The 12,412-nt window shown below is 40.0% G+C and overlaps 2 protein-coding genes across 7 annotated transcripts in view; one reads left to right on the forward strand and one right to left on the reverse strand.

Annotated features, from left to right (window-relative positions):
- Klhl15 (kelch like family member 15) overlaps nt 1–12,412 on the forward strand; it is a 932,444-nt gene that overhangs the window by 865,501 nt on the left and 54,531 nt on the right. The window lies entirely within an intron of this gene.
- Arhgef9 (Cdc42 guanine nucleotide exchange factor 9) overlaps nt 1–12,412 on the reverse strand; it is a 158,724-nt gene that overhangs the window by 118,189 nt on the left and 28,123 nt on the right. The gene's annotated exons all lie outside the window — the stretch shown is intronic.

The following is a 12,412-nucleotide window of genomic DNA, read 5'->3' on the forward strand; positions in this document are numbered from 1 at the left end:
ACATCATCTGAGGGTAACTGCAGTTTTTTTTTGTTTTTGTTTTTGTTTTTTTACAAGTAGGCCAAACAAGACCCAGGCAAGAAAGGGGATACAAACTAAGGTTCAGTCTAGGAAGGACAGTATCAAGTGGAACTCCTGCTTCTTGAGGCTGAATCCAAAGCTGATAGTGTTCTGAGGCTCCCCGGGTCAATGGTAAGGCAGCAAAGGCTACAAGGCCACTGCTGCTTAAGAGCAGTTTCTTAAGGTGGGAAGCAGCAGTTACCTGTCACACTGCTTCTCACCCTTTATCCAGTTTAGGGTAACCTGCTTCCAGCTCTACCTTTAGTACCCAAAGGCCAAAACCTCTTCCTCCAGACACCATGACCTGGTTTCTAGCTTGAGGAATTCTAAAAATAGTAGGTCCTCTTTATAGTGGGGACAAATGGCCTAAGCTGGTGTCCTTGGGGTCTGAGTTGTGATCACTTAGGCTGTGGCTGGTATTTCAGCCTATCTCTAATGCAGATGTTGGGCCACTGACCAATGAGGTCTGTCTTTATGCATCTTACCCCTCACACCTTCCCATCCACAATTCAGATAGACTTGTTCTGATCTAAGGTATTATTTTAGCTCCAAGAAAAATGAGCTTTACTATTAAGTGACTTTATGTTTTCCAGGGCACTTCTTGACAACTTTATCATTCTGTAATGTTCTGGAAGGAGACAGAGACCAAGTAACAGGCTTCAGCTTTCTACATTGATCAATGCCAATTTGCTTTTTCCATTCTTTCTATATCTGCCTGTTGACTCAGAACTAAGGTCTCAGATCTGAGCCTTGTTTTCTTTGCAGAGTCTACTATGACATGCCCTCCTTCACGTCAGTTTTATTATTTATCTTTCTGCCCTCTTATGGCTCATAGCAAGGACAAAGAAAAGGAGGTCAGGGTAAGCTGATAAAAGGTCCACCTGGGACAAACAGAAACCTGTCATGCCCACTTAGAAGAAAGGTACACTTCCATGTTGGCCCCAGGATTAGGATATATTCTGCACAGGTGTGTCTGGTGCATGTGAGTATGTCTTGCAGATGTATTCAAGTATGTCTCATGTTGTTATTTTGGAGTACTGTTTTTCCAAGTATGTCCTTGGCACTCTGTCTTTCAGAAATCTAAGATTGTGCCCAGGGTTACACAGATTTCTCCATGTCCTCCATACATATATAGGTATGTAGTATGCCTTATATTCAGTCATACATGCTTGAACATTAAAGTATATACCACTTGTGATCCTGTGTGTATCTTGCTTTTGCTGAAAATGTTCAAGTGTTAGGGTGTCCCATTTTTTGGTGAATATTTGTGCTTTAAGTATGCAAATATAAAAGTATGTGCCAACTATATATTCTCTGTGTGTCCCAAATAGGTTCTACATGTATGCCAGAGTGTGTTGTGTATTACAAGTGACTTGAGCGTACATGTACATATTGGTATGGATGAAGGACATTGACAGACAACAAAGCTGGATCAATTTTACTTTTGTTTGTTTTTAACAGCTTTCCTTAAAGCCGCCTGGGTCAATCTGCACACAAGCTGGACAAAGAATATGGGTTCAAGTTTTACCTCCAGTAGTTTACCTAAATAATTTCACAACTGAGTCAAGCAGCAAGCACTAAGTAGATAAGTCACTGATCAAATAACAACTTGAAGCCTTCAGGCAATCGCTTGCCACTGTTTTTGCCTCAGTTTCCTAAGCAGTACTATGAGGCAGCAAGCTTAATGTATAACTTCTTTCTCACTGGTTTAGTGACTTCTCACCTTAAATACCATGGGTTAATTTTGTTTCTCCCCACTGCAATGTATCAGTATGCAGATATGTAACTGTAAATTAGCACCTTAAGTGTCTTGTCCCAGTTAAACCCCTTCTAGACAAAGGCAAACTTCTGGAATCTATACCTGTCAGATATTCCACACTCTTTTTTTTCTCAGAGGCTTTAAGAAACCAGAGTATAAGGGTAAACAAGGCCTCAAAAACATATTCTAGCCGCTAAAGCCCAGAGAAAATAATGTATAGTTTATCTCAATCACTGTACCTGACCCTTTGAAATAAATATAGGAGGTAAGGCAGCAATTAATTTTGTTTTGTGAGACAGAGTCTGATACTGTAGAACATGCTCTCTTTAAACTCACTGTGTAGTCCTGGCTGGCCTTTAATTTGTAGCAATTCTCTTGACTCAGCCTCCTGAGTGCTAGAATTAAAGGTATGAGAGCCACACTACACCTGTCTTGAAGACCAGCCCTTAAGCTCAAGGACTACTCTTTAAGAAAAAATCTAGATAAATCCACAGAGAAAATATCCCAACTAAACAGAGCACAAAGGGCTACCAAATTTAGGGTCATTTTTTCTGCATGTGGTAAGGTTTCTTAAGCATCCTTAAACAATATATCTATATCTATATGTATATATACAAATAGACACCACATATGGAATATGAAATGCTAGCTAATGGCTTCATATTAACAAGACTAGAACTACCCAGTGGCATCCTCCACTTAGTTCTTCCTGCTGTCTTGATTAGCTTTTCTTTTAAAAAGTAAAATACATATACAGAAGCAAAGGTCACATAGGAGTTTTAGGATGAACTCCTTGCTCAAAGTATTCACGGGCTAGGAATAGCTAGCTCGGCCGAGCACATCACTCTTTAAAGCAGCCCTGATGTAGTCACTGAAAACAATACAGAACTACATAATGGTTCTTATTTATTAATTGTTATGGGGGAGTCAGGGTTGATCTGTGTTTCTAAAGAAATCACTGCTTCTCTCAGCTGGTTTTTCTTTTTCATCTGCCCCCAGAGGAGGGAGGAGATATTTCAAAACAAAAATGGTAGAGATAAAGATGGAGAATGTCCATTTATTCTATGTAGGTCATTGGTCAAAAGCTTGTGATTTCAAAACAATTCCTAATCATATTAAGAAAACCTAGTAATGTTCTAAATTAATCCTAGCCAAAGACCTAGGAGCCAAGAACTGGTCTTTAATTGCAGTATGCTTAGGTAGTTCAGGCTTGAGGGACTTGAAAAGGTGCTAAATAATAACACAATTAATTTGGGCTGGCTTCCAAACTCCTCTTTTAGTTTTGCAGGAGATAGGGAGAGTGCAAACTGGTTTGCTATTCATAGCAACATGTGTGTGGCTCCACGGAGAATAGAGCTGGGAATAAATAAACGAAAGCTTCTTGCTTAAAAAAATTATTCCTGCTTTGCACCAAGAAACCAAAGCACAGGACGGATCGTAAGGCATCTTTCCTTCCAAGAGACAGAAAAGTAATAAGAATCCTCTCTGCTGTGGTCGTGAGAATTTAGCTACAAAGACAAAGGGATTTGTTCAAGGGCACTCACTGACTGACTTGTATTAGCGTGTCCTCTGAATTTTCATGCAGAGAGTACTGAGTAGGAAACCCCTCCACTGCTGCAGTCACCTACAGATCTCTGCTTTAGAGAGCTCTGAGATTATTGGCCTCAATTTACAGACAAGAAAATCAAGCTTGCTCTGCCCGTGGTTACAGACCCCTAGTTTCCATCACACACATATGTTCCTAAAATCACCTCTGGAAGGAAAGGCCAGAGTGACTAGTACAACTTTTGGGTTCAGGAACTCACATCACTATCCTGCGGTGCTCTAGCTTTAGCCCTGCTCCAGCTGTATTGTGTTCCCCTCGGCAAGCTTTGTCTCCCCTGTGTCTTCCCCAGCTCCCATAATGAGAGGATTAGACCTAAGACGGCTCTGATGTCTCTTTTGTAGAAGATAGAGTTGTCTGAAATGACCAAATGACACTTTAACTTCCAGAGTTTGAGCCTAGATCAGGCTGAAAGCAATTATATAACAATTGAGTCTTTGCATCTCATTTTTTCTCAGTCTCTAGCAAACCTCTTTGACAAGGTCACAGGAAAATTCAGGTGACACAAATTATGAAACCCACTGAAAATATAACCCAACACTCAAGAGGGAAAGTCAAGAACCAAGTGTCTACTAGTGCCAGTTCCCTTTCCTTGAAGAATATGCAGGGTTTAGTAAACCTTGAGTATTCCTGTGCAATTTGATCTAGTTTTCTGATCACTCAGCTGGTTGCAGGGTCCAGAATTATTAATAAACCCTTCCACTGTTTTTTGTGTCCTAAGCACAAAACAGTGTCATTATTTTGCCTTTGTTCTGAGCTGCACCTCGGTCCTTAGTTTATCAGATGCCCTCCTAGAGACACCTGGCTCCTCCCATGCCTTTATCCTGAAACCAAGGTACCCACTACTCAGCCCTCTTGCCAACCAGCAACATTCAATGGGAGAGGAGGCAGGAAGAAAGTGGGTGGAGGAGAGGCTGTGGGAGGTTCAGCTAAAAGTAACTATTGCCTTTAGGCGCCACTAAGAGTGGGTGGGGGTGGGATCTTAGCACATCCTTTCTGCAGCCAGCTGGGCATGGAGGTGCATGGCTTCTCCTCCTCTAATGAAGGCAGGCAGGCGGAGAAATCAGCTGCCAGAGCCATTCCAAGAGCTGGCTGTAGATGAACAGTACTGGCCTGCTCTGGGCCCCGAGGGTGAGATTACTCAGCAGAGGGCTGCATCCACAGCTTCTTTGCCTCAAGAAAGCTAATGTGGTTTACAGGAGAATCTGTGTTCCTGCCACCCTCTTCCCACTGCCTAGCACCCAAAGGCCAGCTCCCCTCTGGGAAGTTACATAATACTCTTCTTCTCTGTTTAGCTTTCTTACTTCAATAAAACCTGGAAAAATAGATTTCTAGAGAGTATGGATCCAGAATCCCAGAAAAGGGTAATAGTTTACAAATGGGCAAGAGCCTGGTATGAGGAGTCATGAATCCAGAGCCATCCATCACTCCACCTTAGACACCTGTTCCCTTCTGTTCCTTAGTTTTCTTACTTATATAATACGAGCAAAGCAATGTACTGCAGACTTCTCAGGTATTTTCCTCTCTTCCTCATAAGCAAATCTTGGAGATGCCTGGACACCTTAGCCATGCACTGATCAATGTGTATTCTGTCTCCTAATCATTTGGCTAATCTGAGAAGAGTCATCTGCTCTTCTAATTCCAATTCCCCGAGTAAGTAAGGTCTGCACTGACAAAAGAGGTACCTGGGCCTTTCTAATCTGTTCTCTATTCCTTCTGTAAGACCCTTTTAAACCAGACCTGTTCTGCATTTTCCTGTCTTAGGTAGATTTATTTTCTTCCTTAAAAATATAAGTCTTCTTTTAGAACTATTCTTCATTTAGTGACATAGAAACTGAAATAATGACCTTGATCATGATCTGGCAGCAAGGCGGGTAAAGAGTCAAGGCCTGAGCCTTTGAGTCAAAGCCTTTTCTAGTATTTTTTCTTCTAAAGGTCTGTCTTCACTATACTGCTTACTCCTTCTGAGCCTTGTTTCAACTACTTTTAGGTTTGGAGAAGGAACCAATGGAGTAACTAGGGAACTTCATTGAGTCTTACATACTAGTGGTATAGTAAGTACTATTACCAATCAAATAAGTGGTTCTTAAAATAATGTAGGAAGTGACTTTAAGCTGTCAAGGTATCAAAACCTAGGTTCCTTTTAGGTTTTCCCATAACCATGAGACTGGTTCTGGATTTATAAAAGACAATTCTCAACTACCCATACAGCATGTTTTTTTTAAAACAAGTCGAATACCTAACTGGTTCACTAATACTACTCAAGTCACTAAGAGATTCCTTTATTTCCTAATGGCCAGTAGCTGGCTCAAAGAATGCAATCTACGTTTCACCTACTTTAGAGAAACCTAATCCAAGTATAATTACAAAGGCAAATCTACTGTTTCCATAACCAGCCTGTGATTCTAAACCTGCTGAATTTAATCTTTGTATAGCACTTAAAGAATATTAATCAGGAAGTGAACATTGATTATTTGAGCTGGAAGAAATCTTTGAAACCATCTTAACCAATGAAACCAACTTACCCTTACTTTGAAGATGAGGAACACAAACTTCAGAAAGTAAAAGTAATTTATTTATACTCACTAAAGAAACTAGCAGAATATATATCAATACAGCAAATAAACAGGAATTAATTATTCTACTGAAAGATTCAAACCATCAAACTATTGACCCTTGGAATCTGGGATATTGGTTCCTGGACTCCCTTCAAATACAGAAATCTTATGTTCAAGTCCCTGATATGAAATACATTGTTATGCCCTATGAATGTTCTTTGTAATTTATTCTTCTTACTCTAGTACTCTATTGTTTTCCACTAGTATTCTAGTGAAGGAACCCAGGACCTTACATATATTGAGCTGTATCACTAAGATATGCCAGAAGCTCTACCTCGCAGCTTCTTTAAATCACTCTGGATTATTTAAATATCTAACACAATATAAAAGCTATAAAAATAGTTACTATACTGCATTCCACATATGTATTTTTCTACTATTTCTATCTGTGTATGTAGCAGAACCTGTAAATACAGAGAAACAACTGCTTTTTAATATCCTGAGAAGTACCAGACTACTCCTTGCTTAGCGTAAAATGTCCTTGAAATAGACATAAGTCTTTGCAACTCATCAAGGCTCCCACAATCTCTGCAGATTGTTCAAGTCTGAAGATCTTTCCTATTCATGTGTCTAATGAACTATACTCAGGTCAAGCTAAAACTTCCTCTGAAGTATTCTACAACAGTCTTTCTTAACCCTGTTCACATATTCTCATCCTCAGCTTGCTTTCAGAAAAATATTAATGTCACAGACTCACTATAACCAACTACAAGGGAGAGATTATAGACATTGTTAGTCTTGTTAATACCCCTGGTGATTCCAACATATGGCAAGGCAAAGAACCACTGGGCTAATGGAAACAATTTGGCAAAGCAACAAGGAAATCATGCAATTTACAGAACTCTGAAAATATATTTTGTTTTATCCCTGATGTCCTGAATTCTCAAAAAAGAAAATTGCAATTGTGGGACCCCATTAGAAAGCACCTGGTTTGTGGACATTGAAAAAAAAATATAGCAGGGCACTGTGGAGCTTGCAATACTTACCAGGAGTATGATGCCAAGTAACATATTCTTTTTCTCATGGGGCTAGTAGTTTGACAGATAATAGCTATGAATGGGGTGTATCCTGATACCCATAAAGCATACAGAAAGTCTCATATGATGTTATCTTTATGAACACAGTGGTAGGACAGAGATACTGGCACTGAGCGATGAAGTCAGCACTAGTTGATCAGATACACAGAATAATTAACAGACTCCAACTTCGAAAGGATATGAAGATATCAAAGGAGTAGCATTAATTTCATCACACAGAACATTCTTTGAATCAACTTGTATGATATGAAGAACAAATTTCCAAACTCCAAAAGGCTACATAAAATATTTTAAATGAAAGAGTGCTAGGGAAAAAAAAAACTGAGTTTCTTGCACAGGATGAAAAAAATTAAACTTCACAAAGAATTAAAGAATCGACTAATTAAAAACAAAATATGACAAGTTTGGGGGGGGGGAACCAAAACTGACTTAAGAGACCAATTTCAAGAGAGGACTGTACCAAACACCAAAGGGTATGCTGCGTATTTGAATCATCTTGAGGAGGTTTAAATTCAACCAGCCATTTCACAGACAGATCAGAGCCCACAAATACTTGATATTGGTCAGCTGCTAGGGGGAGCAGAATAATCAGTTTGGAGTAACACCTTTTTTGTTGTTGTTGTTCTTGGTTCTACTTTTTTGGTGCAGTACTGGGGATCAAATCCAGGGTCTGGTACATAGTAGACAAGCTACTCAATTTGCAGCTCGTTTTAAAATAAACATAGAAAAGTAGATGTGGCTCCAAAATGATGATTGTATGGAAACTTAGGCCACTCTCCCCTCCCCCGGAAAAAACAAGATATCTTAGGTTTCAGCAATTCACATTGACTTTTACCTTGAAAATTCAAAACAGTGCCATTTTATTCTCATAAGACTGACTAAACAACTGTTTGAGGATTGTTCAAGACTAAATCTTTTCAAAAGTACCAAGCATTAAAAAGCACTAAAAATGTAAGCATGCCAATGTAAAAAAAAAATGATGTGACCTTAGTAATGACTCAAAGAGACCTTCTTCCTCACCTGGCCCCTTCCAGCTTCACACTAATTGGAAAAGTTCAGCTCGGATGCTCCTACTCACCGATAATTCTCACCCTTACTCTTCTCAGTTGTAAATCTGGGAACAGCAAGCATCCCTACCTATTTCAAATCGCTATTATGGCATAAAATTAGAAAGGATGTAAAATCACATTGCAAACTTTAAAGGTCCAAACACTGACAAAGTGTTACTGAGATAGCCATTAACAGCTTCTTTCCTGGAGGCCTCTCTCCTTTCTAGTTTTTCCACGTTGTACTTTGGTGCCAGGGCAAAGCATAATGAATTAAATCTTCTAGAGTGCTAGATCCATAGGGACAGAAAGAGACACTCTGGGCACATATTGGAAGGTCTAAGCTTTAATAAGGGATTCTTGGAAAGCCAGAGACACAGCCTAGAGAAGTTTGCAACACTGTAAATAAGGGCTAGGAAGCCTAAGATTTGCTTTCTCCATTACACTTCTTACAAGAAAGCTACTAGAGCTGTCCCTAGATGCTTTGCAAGAGGTATTTTTGGGAACAAAGGCTCAATTTTCACATTGCACACCGTAGAATCAGATGCAATGGTAGCAGACAGGCTACAGAGGGCATATTTAGCACCATTGCTGCAACTACCAGAGTGTAGAGTCAATCACTCTAAATCTGGGCCTCACAACAGAGTAGGGCACTTCACCCATAGGTTTATTGGGATCTCTCAATACACACACACACACACACAGACAGACAGAGAGAGAGAGAGAGAGAGAGAGAGAGAGAGAGAGAGAGAGAGAGAGAGAGAGAGAGAGAGACAGACAGACAGACAGACAGACAGACAGACAGACAGAGACAGAGACAGAGAAAGAGACAGAGACAGAGACAGATATGTAAACCAGGCCCCAAACTCCTGTTCATCAAATCATCAATCAAAATAACTTTCCTAATTTGCCCACTTCCCAGTCAGAAACTACGGAAACATACAAAGAGAACACACACACATACCTGTACTGCACTACAGCTGAGCTGGGCTACAAACAAAATTTCAGCAAACTACAGAAGCAGATATTGCAGGTTCTGACAGATGAGACCTGTCTTAATGAATCAAATATGTTGGTCAGTTTGTTCCTGCCAAACTATCACTTCGCTGTCTCACTGCCTGAAGCCAAAAACTGGGATAAAATACTTCCTTCAGGACCTACAGATTTCGTACATGAAAGGTAGGCATGGAACTGACTCAGTTACTCTTAAAAAGGAGAATAGTGACGAAAGAGAGAGTTGAACTCATGAGCCATTTTCCAATCAACAGTCACCATTGATGTCCAAGGCTGGGCTCTCCATGCCTACAATGAATATATCTTCTAGGCACTTTCAGGCCATGAAGATTTGGGTTTTTTTTTTCCTTCTTCTTTCCTCAAGAGTATCTCTTCCAGTTTTGCTGGCTTCCAGCTTCTGTTGAGCAGAGACCATAGATAGGGCCTGTGCCTTTAAAGAGCAGGTTCTGAAGTTCAGGGTTTGTGGGAGGATTCATGGGTTACTAGGATACCAGGATAAGGCATTTTATTTAATTCCTGGGTGGGAAGCTGAGGGCCAAAATCCCTTAGCTTGGATTTAGCCCCTTCCTAGTATCAAAAGCTTATCGTTTACTCAAACGGTGAAGAGAGTAAGGGTGGGAAATAAAGGACTTTATAAGAAAAAATTGAAACAAACCAGAGTGGAAATGTACCGCCCTCTTTCTTATATCTCAAGCACTTAGAGTGACAGATGAGAGAGAAAAGGAGGGGGGAGGGAGAAAAGTCATGAGGAAAAAAAGGCAGAAAGAAGCAGAAAAAAGGAGCCAAGTCAAATTGCATAGGGCTTTACTCCTCTGGCTTCCATGTCTCATTTCCTTCCATTTTCTTCTCTTGCTGCATGCATTCGCATATTTGAAGAACTATGAAGGCTTTAGGATTCACCCAACAAAAGTCACACTAGCACCTTGTCTGCTCCCTAAACTCACTTCAGGTTGCTCGGAAGCAGCTTGCCATCTCACTAGTAGCATCTCCTGAATTTGTAAAGTATGCACCTTTATAGCTTCAACCACTGACAGCAGGGCTCACTCAAACCAGGTCTCTATTCTAGCCAGGAAGGCTTTCAGTGATAGACATAGGTGACACTCATCCAGCCCTAGACAAAGCTATTCAGAACTGTGGACCTTGGTACTCTCTTCACAGATTCCTACACCAAACACTCTCTGTCCACACTCAAGGACTAGTCACCACTACCACCACCATCACCACACACAGAGGAATATGCCCATACATCCATAAATATACTGGCACCACCCTACCCACACACATTCTCAAAGGCTTCCTTTCAAGGGTTTGGCAGGCACTTCACGACATTACTTAGTCATAAAAACCTGGGTCAAAAAACTAGCTATAGAGATTCCTTTTTCCCTTAGGGTACAATAATTCATTCCAATGTTGGAGTTTTCATTTCTTGACCAGGTAGCTAGACAAAAAAAAAATCTCTTAAGCAAAAAACAACAACAAAACCCAAACATTTTTCTGCATATACCAGCAGCAAGATATATAACAAGATATATACACTTTTACCCCCAGTCCCTTTGGTTAATAGTTCATTTTCCTTTTCATTTGTCATTCCAATTCATTGCCCTCTGACTTCCAGTCCTTATTCCAATTCATTCCCCTCTGACTTCCAGTCCTTATGGGTGTCCCAAATCACAGAATGCAATAATCTGGAAATCAGCTGGTCCAAAGATTTCCAACTGTCAATGTTGTAAGAAATCCCAAACGCACTGAGAAAAAAAAAGCCCACCATTAAAGAACCAGTGACTAGAGAAAACATAGGTCTGTAGCTACCCAGCACTGAGCTTTTCCCCACTGTCCAGTACTGTCTCAAAAATGATATACAGGGTTACTTTAAATATTTCTCTGAAGCAAACAGGTAAAAAAATTTTTTAAATCATACTAGAGTCTCATTTCTAAAGGTTTTAAATTCTACCCAAGGGGGCCTCACAGAGAGACCAACAGGTGATAAATATGAAATCACTGTCAGCAAGCTTCCCGGATCAATGCTTCTATCATGGTACCAAACAAGAACGGGGAAAAAATTGTTCAGCTTCTCATCCACACTGAGTCACCTAGAGCACACTTTAAAGTTCAAAACCTCAACTTGACGCCATTAAATAATGTTCTCTTGGTCTATCAGGACTATTTCAAGGCCCCCTCAATAACCATTTCCAAAGAGACTGAACAAGACCTGAAAATTGACAGCATAATGCTAGCTGATTTGCACATCACACATGAGCAGCCGCCCACATGAGTATAGCTAGAAGCATGTGTGTGGGCGTGTATGTGGCATGATTCACTGCTGTATGAGCCAGAAATGGCACCGCTTCAAGTCAGGTAAGCAATAGAATGAGGAATATCTGCCTGCATCAGCAAAGAAGGAAAAAAAAAAACCCAAAAAGCAAATATTATGTACATGCTGGTACCAGAAACGACTTTTTACTAGCCTTGCCTAGAAGTATCTCAGCAGAAAACAGAAATATAAAAAAAAAAATAGTAATAACAACAAGTACCACCATGGCTATATAATACAAACATATCTCAAATTGGAACACTATGTCCAGCTCACGTTCCTCCAGATCTCATCCCGTTACACGTCCTATTTTTGGTGTTCAAACTCTTAATTTAGTACAGTACATACTTACAGTTACATGACTGTTTCAGAGACCTCTGTTCTTAAGCAACAAACAAGGAAATAAATCTCATTGGCACTCTTAACTTCTATTTGAAATAGTTCGTAAGCGCCATTGCAAATGAGATTACCCCAAAGGAGTCATACCCAATACTATTATCCTGAAACTAGAGAGCAAGCTGGATTTGTTTTCTGGGTGAGACACAGAAAAAAAATCCTCAAACTCCAGTCAAGGGGTATAATATCTGGGAAAAGGAGCTCAAACACCTTGTCAAAATCCTCTCTTGCTAATTCAAAATATAAAACAACATTTTTTTGTTCTACTCTGCCATTGCAAAGAAGATGACACTTACGGCTTTAACAAATGTTTTAATGATGGCAGCTTTCCAAATCAGAAATTGGAAACCCTGAACAGCAAAATTAAAATTCAAAGGACACAGTTACTAAGAGCCAACTCCAGGCACCCCAGTATGTCACTTCTCACATTTTTGTTCCTCATTTACCGACTATTTTCCATAAATCCATTTCTTGCATAGGTTTATCTTCCTCTAAACAACCAGTGCAAGACTTTCACAGAAATTCACAAAATTCATCATGCTCTTCAACAAATACCTTTCTTCAACCC

The sequence above is a fragment of the Acomys russatus genome, chromosome X, assembly GCF_903995435.1.
Source record: "Acomys russatus chromosome X, mAcoRus1.1, whole genome shotgun sequence".
Taxonomy (NCBI): Eukaryota; Metazoa; Chordata; class Mammalia; order Rodentia; family Muridae; genus Acomys; species Acomys russatus.